Source organism: Python bivittatus, unplaced genomic scaffold (genome assembly GCF_059951505.1).
Source record: "Python bivittatus isolate LINGU-HERP-01145 unplaced genomic scaffold, Pbiv_v1 ctg000480_np1212, whole genome shotgun sequence".
Classification (NCBI taxonomy): domain Eukaryota; kingdom Metazoa; phylum Chordata; class Lepidosauria; order Squamata; family Pythonidae; genus Python; species Python bivittatus.
The window spans coordinates 80,960,823-80,987,116 of NW_028277075.1; the positions used below are offsets into that span (position 1 = coordinate 80,960,823).

General features: G+C 35.8%; 1 protein-coding gene across 4 annotated transcripts in view; it reads left to right on the forward strand.

The window, feature by feature from the left end:
* Positions 1-209: 209 nt before the first annotated feature.
* PTPN4 (protein tyrosine phosphatase non-receptor type 4) overlaps positions 210-26,294 on the forward strand; it is a 107,597-nt gene continuing 81,512 nt past the window's right edge. For 3 of the 4 annotated variants that reach the window (XM_088146412.1, XM_088146414.1, XM_088146415.1), the window contains exon 1: positions 210-903. The gene's annotated coding sequence lies outside the window, so the exon portion shown is untranslated. The remainder of the gene's footprint in view (positions 904-26,294) is intronic. The other variant, XM_088146413.1, reaches the window with a different exon arrangement.

A 26,294-nucleotide genomic window follows, 5' to 3' on the forward strand; every position in this document is an offset into this window, starting at 1 on the left:
CTCCTGACAATAACAGACGTGCCTGCGAGCCAATGGGCTGCCCGAGAAAGGGAAAGGGCGGGGCTTCAGGTGGTACATCCAATCTCGTGGCAGATGCAGCCAACAACTAGGCAGCGACCGCCGAAGAGGCGCGTTCTGCGGGAAAGGGAAGAGAGGGGAGGAGGTAGGAGTCAGGAGCTCTCGCGAGAGTTGCCTGTCCACTTGCTACTGGGTGACTGCGCAGCTGCCATGTTGGTTGCTATGCTGCTGCCTGTCTGAGGGCAGGCGGGAGAAAAGGAAGGAGGGAGGCTGGCTCTGGGGAGGGGAGAAAGACGGAGGAGGCGGCAGCACCAGCACCAACGATTGCTGCCAGTCCTCGCTCCCCCCTTCTTTTCTCAGCGCAGACAGGCATTACCCTGCTGGATAGCTACCGCCTCCCCCCTCCTCACCCTACGGCTCCAGGAGAAGGAAGAGAGAGAAGAGGAAGAAATCCTCCTTGGGGGTGGGTGGGGTAAGACGGGGGTGCTTTTCCCTCAGGGAGGCGACGACTGAACCCCCATTCCTCTCCTCGCTCGATTTTCCCCTGTGGCTGGGGAGGCGGGAAGACTCGGTCGCCTTCCGCGTCTCCTCTCTCCAGATCTCTCCCCATCCTTGCCTTTTCTGCTTGCAGTAGGAATGTGGGGGGGCCTTGAGTTGAGAGTGGGGCGCTCGGTGCAACGGCTGCTGGTGATCCCCCTTCCTTTTTGCCTGCTGCTGCGTGGTGGTACAAGAACTAAATTGAACTGAGCAGAGGGCTTGAACTCACCCTTTGGGGGGGTAAATACCCCCCTCCTTTTCACTTTACCTTTCGGGCTCCTCTTCCTCCCTTTGAGTTGGTTGTTGCTTCATTATCGTTCTCTGGAAGGACGTGGCTGTTATATGAAGGTAAGAAAATCTCTTTTTTTTTTTAAAGAAACTTGTCAGGTTAATGTGAGAAACTCCCCCCTTCTCCTGCTGCTCCAAATATTATTACGTAGTTCTCTTTCTAGTAAGCTTTCGCTAAGGTAAAGGAAGCAAAATTGCCACTCCGCTCCCTGGATTGCTTGGGTCTGAGTATTAAATGTGGGCTGACCCAACATATGCAAGTAAGTGTGTGACAACACTAGAAGGTGCGTGGGTGATCGGTTGTTGGAGTTGCCAGATCAACATTGTCTCAAATTTTAACAGTTATGAATTTCCTGGCATGGAGAATATGCCACGGTTTCCCTTAAAAGAAACCGTGTCCGATTATTCGAATTGCTCCAGAAAGAGTTGAAGAGGTGGTAGAGTTAATGCTGTTTTAGTTAAGCCTGATGTCTGTTTGCAAAAGACTGGAAAAGATCCTGACGACTGGGGTCCCCCCCCCCTTTCTTGTTGTGTGAAGCTGTGCTACAGCAATAGCAATAGAGTGGTCATACTCAAATTCGTTTCGAAAATCCAAAGGCTGAGAATGGCTGTCCTGAAGCGTGCATGTTGTGTTGCGTCCTATTATGTTAGCCGGAGAAGCAGCAGGATTACGTTATTCTTTAGAGGGAGTGAAGAAAAGACAAAACTAGGTTGCCTGAAGGCATGTTGGGGTCCCGAATTGAATTCCTTAGTTACAGAGATAAAGATATTTGAAGATAAGCAGGAAAGGCTTGGAAATGGTTTCTAATATAAACACTTAATGTATTTTTCAAAGAGTGAAATTAAGATGTATCAAATGTTACGTTTTAAAAAATTGAAAAGGCCTGCTAACCCGTACTTTAAAGCATGTTTTCTATACATATTCTGAGAATTAAAAATGAAACTAGAGTTATATTACTTTACATGTTCAAGACCTATCTATCTATCTATCTATCTATCTATCTATCTATCTATCTATCTATCTATCTATCTATCTATCTATCTATCTTCTGAATTACATCTACAAGGATTTGGTGTGGCAGTATCACAATCTCAGAGCAGCCACTTCCGCAACTGTATATGAACACAAGATAATGTAACATAGTAAAATGTTCAGAAATAAATCATAAATGTTCATAAATAAAAATATTTTCATTAAGAGCTATTGCAGTTTTGTTTTAGAGTGAGGTGACTCTAAGTGTAAAGAATCCTGAAGTAAAACTTTAGGAGGGGGAAAATATGATACTGCACCTGAATACCTCATGTGCAACTGCTTTTTCCCCCTTTCTCATAGAAAAAAAATAGGTTAAGCCAGAAGCTGAGGTTCAAGATGCCATTCAGAAAAGCAGAAAGAAATAATGATAGTACATACTATGTAGGGACTCAAATGTGCAACTCTAAAGTTTGAAAAGAGTTTTTAAATATCAAGATTAAACTAGACCTCTCTACTGATAGACTACCTTATTTGTGGTTTATGTTAGTGTAGAAAATCATTTCTTGCCTATCTGAATTCCAATCAATCTGGATTCTTTCTATGCCTGCCTTCTATACTTGCTGAATGTGCTCTTTCATGCTATGTTGTCACCTGCAGAGAAAAGAATGTTCATAATGATTATCTTACTGGCTATAATTTTAAATTATATATTGCTGATATCATAACCAAATAATAGTCACATGAAAATAATAGTCATTTGTAAAAGTAGCATAATTAGAATTTCAGAAACTTAGGAGAACAGTTTAACTTCACTATCATCTTTCTGGTTTTTGCAAATCAAAAACTATAGATTGCATGTATTAACTGAAAACCAAATGCAATAATTCTTACATGTATTCTATCTTAATATTTTTAGGCTTTAATCTTTTTTTATTTTGTATTAGCTAAGAAATCAATATGTTTGTACTTTGAGACATTTGCAAAATCTTCAGTGTATTACACCAGAAAGTCAATAAATGATACCCATCAGAAGTTTTGGACTACAGCTCTCAAAATCCTTTGCCATATTTGGATGTGGCTGATGGAAGTTGTATTCCTCCCAAATGAAAGGGACATCAAGTTACTTGGTCCTATATACGCTAAGAGTTGTGCAGTACTTTTTATAACATAAACTAACCTCTGTGGCATGTGACATAGGTTTATTAGTAAGTACATTGTATAAAGATATGTTAACCCTATCATAATATTTGCTAGGCCTCTGTATAGATCTGGATTCAAAATGCAGAGTGTGTCTCAGTGCATGCATGGGTATGCAGGAAGCAGCTGGTGGGAACACCTTAAAGCAGCTGTGTCTTTTCCTGGGCTCATGCAATTGCTTTCTTTAGCTGCAGACAATCCCAGAAAAAGACAATTTGGTTTAAGATGTTCCTGACACATGCTACATGTGCATTCATGCATACCCTGAATTGCATTTTTCCCTTTGAATTCAGATCACTGCACAACTCTTATGTTTGTGTTCATTATTCTTTTTAATTTTATATTATGTTTTTTCTCCATACATTTTATGGAATAAATTCAAAATCTGATAATATTATACAAGTCATTATAATGATAAAACATATTTAGGATGTTTCATTGGAAATCACGTTACAAGTTGTCTGTGTAGGAGGAAGCTGCCTGGTTAAATGATGCTTTTTGAATTATCTCGGTGGCAGCAGTCTAGCTGACCTTGGGTGATCTTGGAAGCTAAGCAGAATTGACTCTTAATATGAGGATGGGGTGCTGCCTGGGAATTTCAGGGCTGTTGGCTAGATTTGAGAAGTTTTTTTTTAAAGTCCTGAAAGGAGCAATGGTAGATCACTTCCATAAAGTTGCCAAGAAAACTGCATGGGTGCAGTTATAGAAGTGGAGCTTGACTTAACTGTTGATTTCATTTGGGTTAAAGGTCCTATTGGAGTATCAGACAATGCATAATTGGGATAGACCTACAGTTGTTGCACATAGATAGTAGTATATATCATCATGTTCTCTTTTTATTGAAGACATGCCATAAACACATTGAAATTAGACCTGTTGATGTTTTGCTAAGAATCAAAAGTCCAATTAGAAGTGATCCACATGTGCAAACAGGTTTCTATGCATAGGTTACCACATCTGCTTATTTAAGTGGTTGTGGTGGTATAGTATCTCTGTTATCCTATTAGCAAAAACCATTGTATTGGATGAAATAGGACTCAGTGTCAGGTTACCTATTTATATGAATTAAGGTGAGGTGAAGGCAAAGAGAAGAGAACTACATCATATATATGATAATGAGTCAATGGAAAGCCATGGTAATGATCTGCTTATTTTTACCTTGTGAATTTAGGCTACTGTCACTTACTATAAGATTAAATGATGACACGTATTTGTTTACTGAATGCCATGGGCTTAAAGCCAGATTTTCTAATTGAAGACATTTTAGATAAATATTGTTAGTAATAACCACTTTCATTTGCAATTTAAAGGTGGTTCTTTATATTGCAATTTAATTGGGGTTCAATCTTTCTAACCTTGAGTTTTTGGGGGGGTTCTTCCTTAGAGCTATTATACAAATACCTGTAGTTTTATGAAAAGCAAGGAATGTGTTTGTATATATCTCTTTTTACATCTGTTCTTTTGGGACTACTTAAATTATGTGATGTTGCAAAATATTGCATGGATTACACAGAGTAACAAAAGCCTATTTTCCCTTTTCTAGTTCCCATTTGTTGTAGTTCCAGGAATTTTTAGAGTTGCAGGATGAAAGCTTGAATCATCACTTTGTATGTGTGTATGGTTCAGTATGTAATTTGTTACTGGTTTGAAGAATCTAAATATGAAAATGTCTTTTTATTTGATATTTTGACCTGGATATGTTTCAGAAAGATATTGTAAGGATTAAATGTTAGTCTTCAAGTTGAAAAAACACTTCAGGGTTTATCTGGATTTTATTCTATCCTCCCCAGTTATTGTAGAGCTCTTAAGCCAGTCTGATTTTAAGTAGAGGGTATATTGCCTGTATTACATTAAAACTGCACTAGAGCAGAACTACCTATCACACAACTAAGATCTGTAGACCACTTTGTCAGAAAATAGCGTATCAGGCTTGTGTCTTCACAGTCACATGTTGTTCGTTACCTGCTCATTTAGCTCAGAGAAAAAAACAAGAAAATGAAAAAAGTCACTGTCTAAAACATTGCATTACATGGTTGAGTTATACTGATAATACTACTTTGGATTGGATTGAGAATGGGAGTAAATGAATGCATGTGTTAATGCGTTTTTCGTTGTGTAAAGTCTCATCTCATTGACTTCTGTAGATTTAAACACTTGAAACTGCAAGCAAAACTGCTTTTCATAATATGTATTAGTTGGGCATTATGCTAGCATTTAAGTGTATAGATTCTGAACACATAACACATGATGTTTCTTTTGCTACCTGGACAAAAAAGGAAGAAACCTTCTCCTTGCCCAACCATTGAAACAAATAGTATTGGAAAGTACTAGTCTACTTAGATTCAGCATGCATCTTCTACTTAAGGAGAAAAATAGTAGTCTGCTTCTGATCTAAACATGTGATCACCACAAATGTATCTTGTATGTACAAGGAAGCTAAAACTGGCTACAGTTTCCTATTATAGTGGCAAGCCAATAAATGGAATTGCCACACCTAAACCCAATTAAAGGTAATTATAAAGTGCTGGTTATTTATTTTTTTAATTCTATATAGATTGAGTCCAGATTACTGGAGATAATGCCCCTCCTCCTACCATTGAGATTTTCTGCAGTTGCTGTGGACTTGTTTTTTGGTAACTTGGGGTCAAGTCATCTCTGTACTCAATCTGAACTTCTGGAAATCATTCTGTCCTGTTGAAGGAATTTGGCCTTTTTGTCAGCTTTTTAGAAGGCTCACATAAGACATTGTTTTAAACACATTTTAGTTGTTGATAATTTAATCTTTATTTTTAATTTTAACTTTAATGTATCTAGTTTTAACTTTGGTCTTGTGGTTTTATTGAATACCACAGAAAGACTGGTACATACTGTAGTGGTATTAAGTTTAACAAACATATACAATTTATTTTATTTCTTTATTGGATTTTTCCTTGGTAGCAATGCACCCTTGTCTTTTTTTAACAGATACTTTCCAGATCTTTTGACCTACAGTTCTACTACATGTGCAGTTAACATTAAGGAGTACATAGGATCACATATGCAGATACATCTACACAAACATTTAAAACATCTATTCCTTCTCCCAGCATAGAGAAATTATATTCCTTTTTTTCTATTAAGCTGCTGTTTTATATGCTGGTTGGGGAATAATATAGTTAATGGGAATTGTATGAGGAGGAGCATGGAGCATTCAGTCCTCTTCAGTAATATTGTTGCATTGATGTTGCTGGATAATTAAAGTCTCCCTTCTAATGATCCCATTTTATTTTACTCCTTTGCTGCTGTATTGGGATTACTAATAGCACTGAGATAGCACAAAAGTCCTTTATGGATTGCATATATACTGTAGCTTGGCCATCCTTATGTTTACAGGAGTATTCAGAGAAACTGTTTTAATGGCATGACTATTAATATTTCCATTGCTATCACTAGATAGTGGGCTATTGAAAGGTCTTGGTATTAAAAATTAATCTATATTTAAGGTTGAAAATTAGGCAACTTTCCTTTCTAATAGAAGGTTTTTTGAAAATTTAATCTTGAATTACTGGATTGAATTATTTCAAAGTTAAGAGTATTATTAACATATTCTGTATTTGGAGTGCTATGATAAGGAATGGTTAAGAAAATGTTTGTATCTGGCGTTAGCAGATATTCCCGTGATATTGAAAAACAGCACATCTAGAAGAAACCTTGTATATATTGATCTTATTAATAGAGCACATACATTTAAGGATGGTTTGTTAAACAAGGCATCAATAAATATCTTCCTAAATATTCCAGATTTTGGTTCCTTTTTTCATTTGGGGTTCTTTGATCTTCAAATTGACTAATCATAAGCTTTCAGTATGACTGTGCCACCTACTATAAATGTTAGTGAACAAGCAAATCTTTCTTTGGAGTCTAACAACTGTTCTTTCTTTTGTGCCATGTGCGTTCTGGTACCATCACTGCTTGTAAAGTTATAGAAAGCCATCAATCAGTTTCACACTGTTTTTAACCAAACTGCTATGACAAAATTATGTATATAAGTATAATGTTGCAAGTAGGCAAATAAAAACCAAGGTATAACAGGGAATGGTCATGGATAGGTAAGAAATTATAACTAAAACTTTTGGCTCATATAAAGCAGCTGTTGCCTGTCTCCTGACTAAATTTGATGGCATCATAGGTGCAGTAGTGTTTCAAAAAATACTTAATTGTGCTTATTGATTCCAGTGGGAGTTGGTCAATGTGAATAGCAGATTTAATGTGCCAAGATTGACTGTATGTCTTAGTAACTCTTAGCAGCTTTAAAGAAGTAGTATATAGATAGCCTATTTGATTGGTTAACAATTATTGATGAATTAAATATTAAAATATGAAAAAATGTTTTCAAAAATTAAACACCTAGTGCAGTTAGGTGAGTTGGTCGCAAGTCGAGGTAAAGTTTCCCATAAGGTTCAATGTAAATATGGTTAATCCGTTCCGCCCTCCGAATTTGGTCGCACCCCGAGGTAAATTTCCCCCATAAGGTTCAATGTAAATATGGCTAAACGGTTTTGAAACATATGTATTTTATTTTTAAACCTCAAAAACCTTCCAAACGCCACAAAAACCTTCCAAACACCACAAAACACACCACAAGCCTCACCGAACGTCTCCTTGCTACCGCGATCTCACCCACCGGAAGCCGCGACCGCGTGGCAGCAGGGAAAATGGCTGCGGATCCGGTTCGTAAGTAGAGGCGGAGTTCGCATGTCGAGGTAAATTTTTGGGGCCGGAGCTGGTCGTATCTTGAAAAATTCGTAAGGAGGGGCATTCGTAACTAGAGGTACCACTGTATATAAGTCCAACCTATTGTGTTTTATTTGGCAAGCTATTTTTCAATAAATAATACCTCATGAGAGGTCAGTCACTGGATTCAGTCCAGACTGCCTGTGGGTGAATTTTTTTCAATTGGATACTTTAAGTCAAAGAAGAGGGAAAAGCAGTTTTAGTTTGAAAAGTTGCTCTGAAAAATTGCTCTGGAAAGTTGGGGATCTCTACAAAGTAACATAGTAGATGTTGCTGTGGACTGAATGTATCAATGAAACCCCCCCCCCTTTTCATTCAAGCTTTTGCTTGATTTATTTAATTTAATTTAATTTCATTTTATTTAGCCATCTGGAGATGTTGGGGATTTATTCTAGGACCTTTTACATTATATATGTTGAATAGAACTACAACACTTTTGTCGTTCTCAGCTGGAACAAACTTCAGCTAAAACACTTGGTCAGCACATCTCAGAAGCTCTTCATGGGACTGTATAAGGATGTCAACGGGGTTCAGTTGCCCCCTCCCCAATAAAGAACAATCCTCAGATTCCCAGCCTATATTTTAACACCAAAGCCGTTCAAGAAACCATATTTGAGGCACAACTTCATAAGAAAGACTTGTCTTTTTTTCCTTTCTTAATGGTTGATATACATACTCTGTAGAAATGGTAACACTTTTTTGACCCATGAAGGAAATCATCAATATATCTATAAGAAACTTCAGAAGCTTGGGCTTTCAGACAATTATAAACTGGCCAGTAATATACCTACCTAAAAGCAAAAGGTAACAGCAAAGATTTAAAGTTTGTAATAATAAAAAATTAAAAAGCTCTGTTTTTACTTTTAGAAATTTCTGTTTTCTTCTCAGTTTCTAATAGTTTAAAAGAGCTTTCCTGATGCTCTATGCAAATTGTTCGTTATTGTTATATACATGTTACACACATAAAAAGGCCCAGTGATTAAGAAACTGTGAATTATATCAGTTCTGCAAGGTCACCCAGTATTGATATGACTTGGGAACAGACATCAAAATAGTAATTTTGCTGGGGAAGATTTGGTGAGAGATTACAGTCTGGCCATTACAGGGAAGAGAGGGTAGGCCAGTTGCTGTCCTCCCTTACTTTCATGTTTTTATTGTTATTTACTAGATTTAGAGGCTTCTAGAGTCCAGAACAACTCTCAGTAGCTTACAGTAAAAAAAAATAACAGTAAAGAAAAAATCCTATGCATCTGGACCAGGGTGAGGGTTAAAGTTAATTGTAATAGAAGTACAGTTTACAATGATGAAGATTGGAAAGATTTTCATGCACCATTGTGCAATTTTGTACCCCTTGCAAAGTACGAAATCTCATAAGAATAAATAAATTGAATGAATAAATAAATAAGAATGTTGAATCTCAAGATTTTGTTAAACTCAAAACTGAGTTTTGGCATTCTTACCAAAACTCTCATGAGATTACAGCAACCCAAAATTGAGTAAAACTTAATTAATTTTTTTAAATAATGGCCAAAATCTTGCAAGTTTGCAAATCTCCTAAGATTTTTGTTTTCTTGAGTCCTGAGATTTGATAGTCCTGCAAAAAAACTTACAATAGATTCCACTGCTACTCTATACAGAAGTCTCACCAAAGTTTCTAAGATGAGGAAAGAACTGAACCCCCATCCCTTGGCTTTGGGTACCAGGTAGGCCTAAAATATACCTCAGTCTTCACCTGGAGAGCTGCTGCTGGATTGTAAACATAAAACTTAGATAAAAGGTTGGCAACTGTCACTCCATGTGTGCATCCCCCAGCATTCTATTTATGGCTCCACAACACCTTGAAATTGTGCCATGAAATCTGATAGCAGAATGTTCAAATTATGACACAATCTTTCTTCAGGATCAAAGGTGAATAAGCATGTGGGAAGTCTCCTGCTCCTATTCCCATATTAATTTCTCAATAGCCCTTGCTTTTGGTGAGCCTTAAGGGTGGGGAAGTTAATGAGACTTCTCCTAAGAGGCAAACTGCTCCTTTTCTCACACTTAAAACAATCCCAGCCCTCTCAGAAAAATTCAGAAAATGTCCTTGGGGGAACAATTTTGATTTCAAACAGTTTGGGGAGAGTGGAGTTAAGGATGGGAATGGGAATGGAGTACAGTAGTGACTTTCGGAGTCCACTTGTTCCCATTTTCACCCTAAACTTCCCCCTCAAAAGAGGTAAAACATTTTGGCCATCCTTTCTGATAGTATCATCAAAAATACCCAGTATGGTACTAAGACTGTTTCTTTTATGGAATATTACACATACTGTAGTAACAAGACATATCTACAAAAAGAATGGATAAGTGTACTATAGTGGCATAATTCTATATGTGCAAATTACAGTCACATGCTATGTTACAGCTTTTTCTTGTCTTGTGAATGTTCTGCTAATACCCTTGCTAATCATTTTAAGTCTTTGGTTGCACAGTGCCTTTCCATTTATACATGAATTACCAGCTTCCCTCACAAAATGCTGAACCAAAAGGGGTTGGAGGGCATGATATCAACATTTGTAACCCAAATGTATTGACAATACTCTCGTACATTTTTAGAGCCTTATTCTTAAGCACTAACTTATTCAACCATGTTTTCTTCCCTGTCTTGTGTTCTATGTGCAGTGAAAGCATTTTATCTTGCTGGATTTCTAATGTTCATGGTTATCATGGCAGACAAAGAGGTAGAATGCATCACAGCACCAAGAATTAGCATTTGTTATATTGTGCACAGTAATTTTGCCCAGGTTAAAAGCTCACCTTAGGGCTGGGGGTGCTTCAGCTTTGGCACAATGTAATACATCCAGCTTTGTTTCTAATGTTAGAAATATCCTTTTAATTTTGGACAAGGTGATGATAGCCCTTTTGAACCCATAATAACAGTACTAACTACTGCACATTTAGAAGTGGGAGACAGGATGCACAACTAGAATAACCATACAACGTGATGGTAAATGTATGAGTGAAGGCAGAGAGATTTTGGCGGGATTTGAGTGGTTTTAACAGAAAGAAATCTTGGCATGTTTCCATATTTTTTGGCACAAATTAACTGGTACAAATTGCGTGGTAGCAAATTCTTGGATGAAAATTATCAAACACTTAAAGTGATGGAAACTGGTATTTTAGTTAAGTTTTACAAATGTCTACCTTTCATATAATCTGTTTATGACTAAGTTCTTTAGGTATGGAAAGTTGTGTAGCATTTCTTAAAAGCTGCAGTTGGTTTGATGTTTACGTTTAGTTATGGAGATGGCCTGCACTGGACTGTAGTCATTAGCAATAGATTGTTTTATTTTTGCTGTTATCTGACCGTACTTCAATTTTTATTAAAGACATTTTTAACGAGATAAAAACAATACAAATTTTAGAAAAGAAATAAAAAAAATAGAGAAAAATAGTGAATAGATAAGAAAATAGGAAAAGAAAAGAAAAGAAAAAGATTATAAAGAAGCAGCTTCCAATCTTCTTAATAGCAGTTATAAATGCATTTATATTTTACTCTCTCTCAAATTATATCATAATTTCCTTCTTTCCATAATCTACCCTTTTTAGTAATCAAATCCATAAATCACAAGTTCATTTTTTTCTTTTTTCAGCAAAAAGTCCATAAGGGGTTTCCAGTCACTAATAAATGTAGTTATTGTCCTTTCTCTAATCAAACAAGTCAATTTTGCGATCTCTCCTAATTCTGTCATTTTCACCAGCCATTCTTCCATTGTGGGTATTTCAGAATCTTTCCATTTTTGTGCATATCATAGTCTTGCAGGAGTTATATACAAAAGCAATGTTCCATAACTCTTTTCTAATTGTCTATCCATTAGTCCCTGCAAGAAAAATTCTGGTTTCAGTTGAATGTTGATCTTTAAAATTCTTTGTATCACTGTGTGTATTTGAACCCAAAATTTTCTGGCTTTTTTACAAGTCCACCAGGCATGATAAAATGACCCTTCATGTTCTCCACAATTCCAGCATAGATTTGAAGTACCTTTATACAATCTGGTTAATTTTTCTGGAGTCATATATCAATGGTACATCATTTTATAAAAATTCTCCTTTAAGTTATAACATAATGTAAATTTCAGTCCTTTCAACTGCATATTGTCCCATTGTTCCACCAGTATATTATATGCAAAATTCTTAGCCCATTTTATCATACATCTGATTGTACTTCTAATGTTAGGTTAGGAAGAACCTAATTTATCCTAAAACTGTCCACATTTAATTAGATTTTATGAAAGTAAGAGAAATAAAAAGAATGAAGCAAACAGTATTGTACTCCATGCTTGTATACTTACATTATTATGGAACCCAAAGATAATGGCAGAAGTACACAGATATAAATCAGTACTTCATATTTGAAATAATAGTATAATCCAGGAAGACAGACTTGTGGGCCTGGGAGATCAACTTAGACTTGGTCTTAAATAGCACCACATAGCATACCAAGGGGAGTTATAACAGCAGTTTATAATATGAAGTGCAGGTCAGCTGCTCACATAAAAAGTCAGATATTCCTAGTGCATGTGCATATATGTGTGTTCCCTCTCTTATTCTTTCTCTTTTTGTATATGAAAGCATGAGGGAATGGTACTTCTAAGGTGTTGTCTAAGAGCTCCATTGCATAAGATATTAATCATGGAAAATTTTGGTTGACTGAATTCATGCATAAAATTATTTTCTTATCCATTTTTCAGTCACATATGCACTTTTTAAAAATATCTTCCCTTTTCTCTCTAGAACTATTGGGTCTGTGATGTTTGTATTCTTGACTAAAATAGAAGTTTTCAGTAATCCTCTTTATATAAACAGGAATGTTCATTAATCACAATATGTGGTTTGGACCCAATTTATATTTGGGCTGAATTTTAGCTGCCAAATTTTACTTAGATCCCAAATCAGAAAAATAGTTTGAAAAATTGAAGCTTCATATCTTCATTGTCAATTAGAAAAGAAACACAGCCTGCAATTTGTTTTTAATTTTAGAATGGGATGACATTTATAGGACTAGGACCAATAATCTCTTCTGAGGGGATGAAATCTGCTTAGTTTCACAGAAGAGGTGCAGGCATTTTGGAGCTGTGCTCTTTAAATTCTGAGTTTTTTAAAAAAGTGTCTATAAACTTATGCTTCGGTTACTTTTGCAGACTTAGTTGTCCCAAGCAAATTTTAAACAACTAAGTGTAGTAACTTTGGCCTAGCCAATATGACCAATTAAATTTATTGGATATCAGTTCAATAATTTGGAAGGCCACATATTGGTCAGTCATGTTTAGGGTGAGACTTGGACAATGAATTAATTGAAATGGGGAAGATAGATTTTAAAAAGAATGGAAAGCTAGAATAAAGATTGGTAAGAAAAGGATAAAATTAGGGAGCAAAGGCAAATTCACTTAAAGTAATACCAATGAGTGGAGAGGTGTATGCAATGAGTAAAGAATAGTACAGATTTCAAGATCTGTCCCCTAAAGTATTGACTTTGGAAAACTTCTGATGATTTTTTTTCTTGCGACTGGAAGATAGACACGGTCATTTCTTCATCTCATATTCTTCCCACTTTAAATAAGGAAAGTTGGCTTAGAAAATTAATGATAGCCATAACTAGTTTTCAGATATTGCAGAGGATTGTTAGATTTATTTTGCAATATTATAAAATGAAAATAGCTAGGTAGGATAAAGAATTCTTTTTTTGTTTTCTCTTTGGCCGACCTGAGCAGTAAATCACAGACCTTCTGGTTTTACACAGTTAAAATACGTTTCCTATGCTAGGATTTAGCAAAACACTCACAGGCATAGTGTAGCTGGTTAAGAAGCTTTACTGTATACAAGAAAGAAGTGTAACGAAACAATTTATTGGACATTGCTAGTGTCAGGTGTAAGTGCCTCTTATGCCCACTGCAGCCTCTTCTTCCTACAGTTCTCACAAATTAACAGATTGTGCTGTGCTTGGTGGCCTTGAAGCTGAGTAGTTATTGAGTATTTACGTAACTGCCAACTCTAGCCTGAGAACTATTGGCTCAACTTCTCACAAGAGCTAAAGATTTAAAACATAAGTCCTGTCATGTAATACATGGTGCCATGTCTCCTTTCACACTGCATAATTAAATAGGGGAAAAGATGATCAGACATTGCAATAATAAAGGAAACTGGAAACTGGTTTAATGAAATCAACTTCTACAAGTTTTCTCAGTAGATCAAACTTAATGCAATATGTTTGTACCAGAAGATTTTTCTTTCCTTTTTCCTGAAAAATATAGAAGAGATATCTCTACTCAGTTTTTGAGTCTTGGGAGTTCTTGGCATAATCCTCAAATTCCTGGAAAAGGGTTTTCCCTATCTTTAGCTTTCCAAAAGCTTTTCAGCATTTTGTTACTCATTCTTTTAATTTCCTTTGTCTTTTTAAACAAAAGAATAAAACATGTTTTGTAACATAATTCAGTTTTATAGTATTCACACACTTCTGTTTTGTAAAATTATCACCTGATACATAGGTATGATTAGGAAGCTAATACTTAAGTAGGGGACAAAGCATTGCATTTTCTAGGAATTTGGCTTTCTGTGAACTTTTCTGTCAGCATGAAGTTTATTTGTACTACCAAATCCAAAGTTTAATGATTTAGTTCAGTTCCTCAGTGAATAATCAGTAGATTCTAAAGAGTTTCCACAGAAGTATATCCTATTAGATTTAAATATACCTAAGGTACAATTGTGCTAATCATTTTTAATTGCTTGGGTTAAAGTTTACTTGAAAGTAAACAAAACTGAAATCAATAAGACTTTCTTCAGAATACATATTTATGGTATGGAGTTGTAAATGTTTGTAATTAACCTTAAGGACAACATTTTCTTATTTGCCAAGATGGGCAGTGCTATATAATTATTGCTAACCTTTGTGCCATTATTATATTTTCTGCTGTTTTGAAGCAAATATGATTATTAGTTATGGTGGGTTTTTTCTTACTGTAAGCTTTCCACTCATGGTATATGAATAAAGAAGAAAGGAGCGCTGATGATAGCAGCTTGTTGTCCTTCTGAATAGATTGTTCAACTGTAATTGCATTTTTGTTTAACTGGTTTGAATAATATTACTTAATTAATTGAGAGAAAGTGTGTAATAGGAGGACAATACTTGTAGATATTTTGCTTGTGTATTTGTATTTAATAATATAAAATGAAATGCTACATTTTCCACTCTAGTGTTTTGTGTGTGTGTGTGTGTATGCGTGTATATATATATATATATATACACACACACACATACACACAGAGACATGCACATACACCCCTATCTGTGTATTCCTCTCTATATAAGAGAAGATCATTACCCAGACAATTCATACTGACTACAATCTGTACTACATAATGTTATTATAATCAGTTTTATTCATTGACTGTGTTGACTCTGCTATAAGGCGAATTAAAATGATTAGAAGATGCTTTTAAATTAAAGAAAATTTAAATCTGTAGTAGTAATAATGCAGTTGTTTTGGACTAAGTGACATTTTGCTACTGCAACTGACCTTTCCTGACCTTAGCTTTACTGTATAGTACCCATGAAAATGTGTTTTTTTAAGGTGGTGACGTCTGTGAAAGGTCATAATAAAGTGGTTGTAAAAATGGTTGTCTTTTGGCTGCAATCATTTTACTTTAAAACTTGGATATGGAATTTGTGTGTCTTGATAAATTTTTATGCATTCAGATAGAAATTTTTCACTCAGTAGATTTTGTTGGATTCAGATTAAATTCAGAATTGTTTTAAAGCTTTCTATAGCTTTGGTAATGCTTAGCTTTATCATTTAAAAATGCTGATATATATGGGTAAAGTCTGTTGTATAAAACTTAGTTTTGTCCCTGTTATTATTCAGGCATATAGCTAGCTTTTCAGGTATGCCAGCTGTTCTTGCATTAGACTAAAATATTTGTGTGAGTCACTTAGTATAACCACCCATGTTTTCCATGGAGAACTCAACCAACCTGTTATCAGGCACATATCTGTGTTATAGAATATAAAGGTGACAATACAATCTGTGTTATTTTTATTCATGTATTTATGTAAAGATAAAAAATCACCCTGGGGTGATGGAGTTGCAACATTTGATGGAGTTGCATGCTCCCATATATAGTTGGTGTGCAATCTGGGGGTCCTTCTGGACTCATGGCTCTTGCTTGAAGAGCAAGCAGCAGCCGTGGCCAGAGGAGCCTTTGCACTGATTCATCTTGTGCACCAGTTGCACCCATTCCTGGACCAGGAAGCTGTGCTTGTTGTCACTCATGCCTTAGTCATTTTCTCACTAGATTACTGCAATGTGCTCTACATGGGGCTGCCACTGAACAACACTTGGAAGTTTTAATTGGTCCAGAATACAATAGCACATGCAATTTTGGGCGCTCCAAAGTTCCCCTGTGCAACGTCACTACTGTTCCAGTATGCCTTTAAGGTGCTGATTGTCACCTTTAAAGCCCTGCATGGCACATGACTATGTTACTTGCAGAATTGTCTGTGGGTTCTGCCTATTCTACCAGATGTAACAGGGTGGGTATGCTCCAGGTCCCCTCTATTAAACAATGTCATCTTGCAGGAATGAGCAGTGCCTGCCTGACTTATGGAACAGCCTCCCCCCTGAGATTCAGAGATACAATTTCTATTAAGTCTTACTGAACATGAGAATTACAGTCAGAATACCAGATTACTCACCCCTCAGCTAGAACATAGTTCTGGTAATCTAAGTACCTGGTTTTTTAATGAGCACTGGAGAAATTCCAAGATAAAATCTTTATTCTGACCTTCAACCAATTCATGCACAGATATTTTAGGTAATCCTATTACTAAAATCTGTTCCAGATTATAAACAAAACAAATAAACTCATAGCCTAGGTAATCAACATTAACAGTTTCAAAAAGATGGTTAAAGTGAGATATTTCTTCTTTGCGTAGCAGTTTTCCACAAAAAGGGTACTGTTCCATAATTGCTTGTAATTCTTTCACTATTAATTTGACAAGGGCCGGCTCCACTTTGCTCAATATGGAATTCGGTTTTACAAATTATCTAAAAATGTGCTCTGTTCTGAAATTCTTTTACCAATATTTGCTAATAGAAAAGTTTTACCAATTTTTTTTCTTGCTTGCTTTTTACTACTGCAATAGAATAGTTTGAATATTATTGTCATATGCTCTGAAAATAAATACAGTAAGACCAGATGCCTCAACTGTGCCTGAAACAATGTCATTGCCAGTATTGTTTGTTCTTTTATTTTAGATCATAAATAAAAATGCCCAGTTGAGACTCCTGAGATGTGTTCATGAATATTGGGTCTTGCAAATACTTCTGTAAGACATAATTTTATTGTGTTGTTATTTCTTTCTGCTTCTGATCTGAAGATGTAGTTCTATAAAATGTGGTGGTAAAATACAGTTACTCTGCAATCCAACTTTTTCATAATAACAAGCAGCTTTTCCTTTGCCATTGTCTTTAATTATATCAGAATTGTTTCTGAAACAGGCATAATGTTCTGTACAGCTGAGATTATGTGGTAAATGATGCTCTTTATTCATTATCTCAGTTTGAGCACAGTGGTGCAACACACAGCTGGATTAAAACATTTTATTAAGTCATGCCTTGATGAAAATAAGGTCTATTGAAAAAACTATAGCGATCTGGTTCATGCACAATGTTGAGGCATAAAGCATAATTATAAACCATATAGCTGGGTTCATACATTGTGCTAAGCCAAAACTAAACAAGCTGCATTATGGCTTAATATATGTGATCCTAGTCTAGCTTAATATGTAGCCCAGTAAAGCATTTTTGCTAGTAACATCATGGTCAGATCTGTATATGCTTTCCCCACAAATTGCCAACAGTGCCATCACATCGTGAAGATTATATGTGCTGTACTGAGTAAGGAAAATGGCCTTGACTATGATGTGCAAGCTGTGTTGCCAAGGCAACAAGGGGTAAAACATTTTCTAAATCCTGAATGTCCAGATAACATTCAGAAGCAGCTCACGCAGCTGTCTCCCTAATTTACTGAACTATAAGGAGGAGGAAGTACAACATAATCAGATTTGCAAGATTCTGTTGTTATAAGCCAGTCTCAATTAAAGTAGTATTAGCCTTCCTGTAGAGTCAATTTCTTGGTCTGGTCTACCTAGTGGGGCTGACATGTGTGGTGTTTGTATATGTAAAATCTTGCTTCTTCCAGAAATACAAACATAGTGAGTTTTCCTGTGTCTTGTTGAGATCATACATGAAATGGTAAAAACTAATTATTAGGGGTATTTTCCATGTAGATTTATGTTAATGCTAAATACATAGGATTGGTCATTTAATTGGTTAATTATATTATCAACTTTTCATATTAACATTAGCCACCAAAATCTCCTTGCAATTTATACTAAGACATAAAATCAAAATTAAAACCATTAAAAGTCTGTTTTAAAAAGCTATGATATACAATCTCTGCAAAATCCAATTAAAAGATCTTCAACTCAATGCAACCCAGAGAATTGGAACTCCCACAGATGAACTTGTGGCAAACCTGCCTGAGATGATCTCAGCAAGCAAAAGGTAATCATTTAGAAAAAGGCATTGTGAAGTAGCATGGGATCTAGTCCATATATGTAGTGAGCAGCCTTTTGTATTTCAGCTAGAAACAAATTAGCAGCCAGTGCAATGTGTTACCATTGAGTTGTTCCAGAAACCAGCCTGGCTGCTGATTTCTGTAGAGTTGAAGTTTGGGATTAGATACAGTGGCAACCCACTTAGATGTGTTTCAGTAGTCAAGCTTGGAAACTACTAGCGCAGACATTACAGGTTTAAAGTCATTTCATCTAAGGAATCATATCATCTAAAGATGATAAAAAGAGAGAGATTTGCTCAGAAGCATCCCCAAACTGTGTATGGCGCCCCATTAAAAACAGGGAGATCTACCACCTCTCTGAAATCATGATTTCTACAATGAGCATCTCTATACGATTCAAGTTTGAAGTTAATATTCCTCATCCAGTCTACTGTTAACTGCAGACAGACATTCAGGAGAGCCACTTTATTATGCAAAGGTGTTAGAGAAAATTGATGGCAGTATCTTTAACATGCTGATAGCAACCAGCTCTAAAACTCCTAATAATCTGTCCCAGCAGGTTCATGCAGGTACTGAAAACCAGTAGAGATAAAGTGGACCCCTGTTGTCTCCAACTCATAGCATTTGAATTTACCTTGGAAATAGGAATGGAACCACTAAAAAGCAGTGCCTCTTAGTTGAATATCTCTCAGGCAATCTAGAAGAATACTCTGATAATTGTTTTTGAATGCCACTGAGAAGAAACAACAGAGTCAAACTTCCTCTGCTGATCTCCAAACAAAAACCATCTTTCTGCTAATCAAAATTGTCTTGAGCCTGTAGCTTACTTTGAAACCCATTTGAAATGGGTCAAGATAATATATACCAGGATTCCCTGAACGTTGAAAAACCACTGGTCCCAATCACCTTATTCAAAATAGAGGGTTAAACACTGGCTTATAAATGCTTTTTTCTGAGAGTTCAGTGCAGACTTCTTTAGGCTAGAATAGTGTTTCTTAACTTCAGCAACTTTAAGATGTATGGACTTCAACTCCCAGAATTCTCCAGCCAGCATGCTTTCCATGCTGGAAACAAATTAGCATTGGCTGCTGATTTGTTTCCAGCATGGTGTGGAGCTGAAATCCTTCAGCAGACAGCTCTTTTGCTCCGTCCACTTAATGATCTGAGAGATCTGTAACCTGGAGTGCCCAGATTGCACTAGTTGAACGAAGCAGTCACATGGGTATCTCACTTAATGACCGCTCTGCTCAGTGACCAAGATTCCTGTCCCAATTGTGGTCATTAGGCAAGGACTACCTGTAGCTGAGAACTGGCAAGGCCACCAAAAGCGAAGATCTCTTCAATTTCTGATCTTCCTTCCTTTGTAATAGATACTGTAGTTGGCCTGACAACACCAAGTCAAGTTCTCTACCTGTATTTGCTGGGTTTAGTAGATGGAGAAGCTGTCTCCTTGTATGCTGAATAGTTATATATTGATTATATATATATAATGATAGACAAATCAAATACTTTATGTTTATGATATGTGTGTGTGTGTTTATTGTATTTAAATACAATCTCCTGGCAGGGACCAGGAGATGTGCCTTTTCTGCCATAGTGCCTGCCCTCTGAAACGTCCTTCTGAGATTAGGATGGCCCTGACCCTGCTGGCCTTTTGGAAGGCTTTAAAGACCTTGCTGTATGCCTGGGCCCAGGGTCCTGAGTGTGTGAAGGATCTCGTTTCCTGGTTATGTTGACACCAACAAATTATATCTCTTGACTGCTGTTTGTGTTTAATTTCTTTTTTGTATTGTGTTTTAACCATTTAATTGTTTTATGATTGTTCGCCGCCCAGAGTCACTGGTCTGAGATGGGCGCCTATACAAATTAAATAAATAAATAAATAAATAAATAAATTTACTGCTCCTATTTGTGTTGGCTAACCTTGGCCAATTTCAGAATAGCTAGGGAGGGTCAAACCTGGACAGTAGTTGGATGGGAGGCCATCTGAAAATCCCACAGCCTGTAAAATTAAAAAAAAAAAAAAAAATCCTGCAAGAAAGTAATGGCAAACTACTTCTGTATTGTTCCCAGAATGTCACTGTGGACATGTCTGCATAGTTACTCAGACTTGATCTTGATTTGAGGGAGATTTGACTTTTTGATATCACAGTGAAAAATGGTTTAAGATTAAGCTATTTTCTGTCACAAATATTGTTTGCTGGGACAAATTGTAATTATTTCTGGACATACAGATTAGACAGCATAACCTGTCCATTTCTTCCAGGTATTGTGTGAAACTATAATGTTGGCTGATCTTTGATCATAATAAATTGAAATTGAAACTGTAATGCTTTTCTCTCATGGCCTCTTAAAACATGTAAGATGGGAAATGTGAACAGTGATGTGGGCTTTTAACTATTCAGGAAAGGTTGTGCTGATGCTGATGGGAGCAGGCGAGCAATAGAATGACAACATGGTGGAAAAGGCAATTTTCCATAGCACTCTGCAAAGTGATAAGGCCTAGCCTTGAATAATTTTGGAATGGGATCAGAAAGAATTGGAAATGAGTAACTACTTTCCTAGAAGCCTAGTAATGAATTTGGAAAATAACATTTCAAATATTTCTTTTCTGAAAAGCTGTCCATAATATTTTGAGTGTATATTTGATAATTTTCTACACTGAACATTTAGCATAAATCCCTAATTAGAACATTTTGTTTCTATTCCGGTTTCTAGGAATTAAGAATGCAAACCTAGAATTTCTCTAATTTCTAAAGTAGGTCTCACTGAATAATAGAAGAACATGCTTCCAAATAAACATGTAAGGGATTGAATTGTAAATTTCTCCCCCTCTTCCCTTTAAAAAGTAACAGGCTTATGAGTTCTAAGATGCTAACTGAAACCCTGTCTACATGTGAAATAAATTCTGCACGAAACTTTATAAATATCTAAGTAAAGTACCGTATTTTTCCGACAATAAGACGCCCCCATGTACAAGATGACCCCCACTTTTCCAGCCCAAAATTAAAAAATCAATATTTTAAAGATAGTGCAGAACACATTTTTATTTAGTAATTAGTTAACATTGACCTGATACACTCGGTGGGAGGAGGTCCAAACCGTCTCTCTGCAGCTCTATTTCCAGGCTCTTTTACTTAACTGATTACATTCAAGCACGAGTGAAACTGCAGGTAGCTTGTCTCTGCAATCAGCCTTCCTTGAATTGGTTTGTTCAGCATCAGCTGACGTCAGTTACATCAGGCTCGTGATTGGAGGAAGTCTGTTTGGGAGACAAGCTATTTCACTCGTGATTGGAGGCTAGCAATAGGAGGAGGCCTCTCTGCAGAAACAAAGTATGGGCAATTTGGAACCGCACGATTCTCGGCTGAATTCCTTGAATAAGACGCCCTTCAGTTTTTAGGGTAAGGATTTTAGAAAAAAGTATCGTCTTATAGTTGGAAAAATACGGTATACCTTTTCACTTTTTCACAACTCATCCATGACTGCTTTAACTTTGTTTAAAATTGTAAATGTTGTAAAGATGTTAAAGAGGCCACAGATTATGAAAAACAAAATCTCTTGAAGATTTCTTGAAGATTTCAGGTATTTAAATCAATTTCTAATTAAGGATTTCCCCCCCCAGCTGACATTTTGTGTAGCTGTAAACTGTCCACTTATACTGATTGGACTTGTGAGTTTTCTGTAATAAAGCACAACCAATGGAATTCTAATTTAATAAGAATAATCAATGTTTTTTTTATATTGTAGCTGACTTAATTAGTCCAAGAAGCCTTCGGCCAGTGAAATAATCCATAATATCTAGGTGCTGCTCATTTCTTTAAAATAACTTTTTGGAGTCCCATGGAGCATCAGACAAGAGACAGAAAATGTAAATAAGGAATATATATTTACTCTTCACTGAGAGATTTCCCAAATATTTTGCTGCAGAAATTAGATGGCAAGTGGAGAGTGGACTTGGAGGTCAAAATAAAGCCTCATGAGGGTGGCATATGGGCTGCTATATTTGAAACAAATTTAGATGAATAACCCAGATTTGTAAACTAGCCACCTTAAAATAATAACCTTCCATATTAATAAGATTAGTTAATCTAAAAAACGCTTTACATACACATATAAAAGTAACTATTTAATCAACATGCAGAAGACTATTTCGAGCAACTGATCTTTTAGAACAGGACTCAGTTACAAAAAATACTGTAGTGGTTTCTGCTACAGAGAAATTACTCATTAGGTCTATGATTAGATATTGCTAATAAACCAAATTCTGAAAGAAAAGAACTCTTATACTTTTCTGAAAATGAAGAACAGAATGTAAATGTTCCAACTGAAATTAATATTAATATTGAAAATAGGCAAGAACAAAAGAAACATTAATGTGTGTTCATAATAAAAGGAAAATAAATTAAGACTTTGCAATTAAATTATATAAATTGTATATAGTGCACCTCTCCTTTTATCAACAAATTGTTATCTTTTTTTAATGGCCCCAAAGGAGTTCCAAATCTGATTGTGAATGTTACTACACATTCTCTTATGCATCTTTCCAAAATATTGTCTTTTGAACACTTAATAGTATGTATCACATGGGTCCTACTTCATGCAGAGTTTTAAATTTACATTTTCTGTGGCCGGGTTTTTTAATCAATGCATATTTCTGTTATATTTACATTATTTACATTGTTTATGCGGGTACTGCTCTGAATCTTATGAGTTGTTGATTTGAGAACTCATTGCACTGTTTGTCTCAGTGTGAATTAACTAGTTTTTAACGTTCTTAATCTTTTTGTATGCAACTATGGTTTACGTTTATGTTTGGTACGTTATGTACCAATATTTGTATATGCTACCCTGTATGGAATTAATTATACGTTTAAAAGCCAGGTACAGTTAACTGGGCACTTCTGAATGTGTTCAAAGGATGGTTGGTTTTTGTGTTGTGTGTGTGTGCATATATTTTAATGGACATTCTTACTAAAGCTTGCTAATGTATTACATATTCTTTGGGTAGACTTTGCCTCTGTAAATGCAAGGCCTCTAAGAAAAAACTCCTTAATCCCTACCATATGGCAAGCACCCTAACATTATAGTGCTACTTCATCTGAACTAATAGCAAAATAGGATTATAATGACAAAACTATATTTAATCTCAAATGGCAAATTTCATTGGCTATTTCTGATAGATTTTCAGTGTTTCTTAACCTTTTTTGGCTGGCATCCTGAATATATTTGGGGGGTAAGTTCATTCATGGTACAGTTTTGAATTAATGATGGTTTTCTTATTGAACTTGCTTTACCATTGCCTATAAAAATTCAAGTATATTATTGTTACTAAAATAGAACGAATGATTAGGAAGTTAGATAATGGTACTGTACAATGAAATATGTTGAATAATTTTACTGGAAATAAACAGTCATATTACAAAGAAGAAATATTTGAAGAACAGCACAAAATTAAAGCAGCCATTTAATGCAATATTATTAATACCTATTGTATCATAAAATAATACAATATTATTATATTGATGAGATTGTTGACTTTTTAATTTTTGTATTAAAACAATTCTTGACATTGTATAAGCTTTGAAAGTTTTTCAAACCATGGCCATTTATTTGAAAGGGTATCTCTTAAGTCTTGCTCTGGCTATAATTTTTTTGAAACTTGATTTTAGGATTGCAAGTGTGAAAAGCTGTTTCATACAAATATGTTGTAGAGGACAGAAGTGAACTTTTCCAGATGGTTTTCCTTTTCATCCAGAATACACTAACAGATTCTTTCTCTCTCCTTTTTTTTAAATTGTAGCATAGTGTTTTATCATTTTGGATCTCAATAAGCTCTTCTTGAAGGCCAGCAATGCTTGAAATGTTATCAACCAAGTCTCCAGCATCAGTTTCAAATAGGTTGCTCACCCAGCTGCATTTAATACTATTCTCCAGGATGTAGCAGTCAAAGTCAAGATTTAGTTTGTCCGAATGTTTGACAATATTTTTATGTCAGATAATGCCATATTGTTATCTTCCAGGAGCAAGTTAATTCTGAGAAAGAATTATCTTGCTTTCTTCAAATTTCCTCTTTCATAATTTCAGCTTTCCTTTAAATTTTCTCCTTTAATAAAGAAGCTGGCAACTTCTGTATTAGCACAACCATTGTCTGTTTATGATTTTGAATTGAAGCATTCAACTTACTGAGTTCTACAAATGTACCTAAAAGACAGGCTAGTTTCAATAACCATTTAGAATTCAAGAATCATAAGGCTTAAGAGATTGTTTCTTTAAAAGAAAAAAACTATTTTAGTATCATTGAACTGACTGAAGTTTTTTAAGACAGTCATGTGACTGCAGAATGATAAAGCAAAGTGTGCTCAGACTGTTGCCTTTTCTCTGATATGAAGAGAATCAGTATATAGGCACAATAAAAAGTCATTGTTTATGGTATATGGTGCTAGCATCAGTAGGGAGAGGAGGACAGTATGGAGTCCCCTTAGTAGAATGGGATTTAGAAGTGCTTGGGGAGCCCATAATAAGGCCATCCCATAATGCTATCATACGCTACATCCCAGCTATAAAGACCACTGTATGATTTACCGTGCTTTCTTTATCATTCCTGTGTAACATTTCTGAGGATATATAACCTTTAACCTTGCTTTCATCATCAGGGCTCTTTTGCATTCTTTTGGCTGGGAGCCCAGTGATCACTAATTGTGCATGCCAATAAAAACACTTCGTTGCATCTATCTCCAAATGCTTTGATTATTTATTTAAGCGGGCATTCTCCCACAACAGTGGTCAGCAAAACAGAAACTATTCCTCCATATTAGTTAGCCCTGGAGGATGTTCATATGCTACGAACAGTGTATCATTAATCACATCTGTTGTTTCATCTATTGAGGAAGACTGAACTGACTACTGTTTTTTATAGCCACTATCACTTATTCTTTGATATCATTCAACATATTGTACGTGTAGAAACAGTGTCATTTGACAGTGGAAATTATTCCATTTACTTGGCATATTCATTCCTACAGAAGTCACCTTATCCTCACCAATGGTGTGTGGTTTCTTTTTCTTTTCCATCTACCAAGTAATGTGACAAGAAGCAAGAGTGACTTACTGCACAAAATATACAGTGTTGTAGACTGGAGTGTCAAGTTGTTGTTTAAGCTGTTTTTTTGCTTTTCGAAGAAACACATTTCTTTGCCAGCAAAAGTGCTGGGTTTAACTTCAAGATGCCTCTTTAGTTTATTCTGCATTCATGATTCATTACACAGTACTTCACCATAGAACACATACGGTGGCTTAACTATTTCATAATCAATGAGAAGTTTGAAACCTATGTTTAAAAAGATCTTCTATATACTGGTGTCTTATCATAAACCCATCCTAAAAGGCATTGTGACCCACAAATTAAGAATAACTACCACAGAATATCATGTTTCTGCTTTCTTTATCTGCCAATAAAATTGATAACATAATACAATTTCTGTCAGTTGCACCATTGATCGATTTGAATTGATTTTTATCCTGCTTTTGTTTGGTCAACTCAGACAGACATACATACATACATACTTATTTATTTATTTATTAAACTTGTCCCCGGCCATCTCCCCCCAATGGGGGACTCTGGGCGGCTTACAACATATCAAAACAATAAATAAGCATAGTAATGTTCCTGCCTCCTATTTTCCCTACAACAACAATACTGTGAAGTAGGTTGGGCTGATAGAGAGCAAGATAGAGAGCAAAGTCACTTATCCAGTTTTCTCATCTAAGGGAGGACTAGAACTCATGGTCTCCATTTTCCTGCCCAGCACCTTATCCACTGCACCAAACCTCTTTTCAACTCTTGAATTTTGAGTCCTTTAACATAAAAGTGAAAAAGTACAACAAAAAAGTT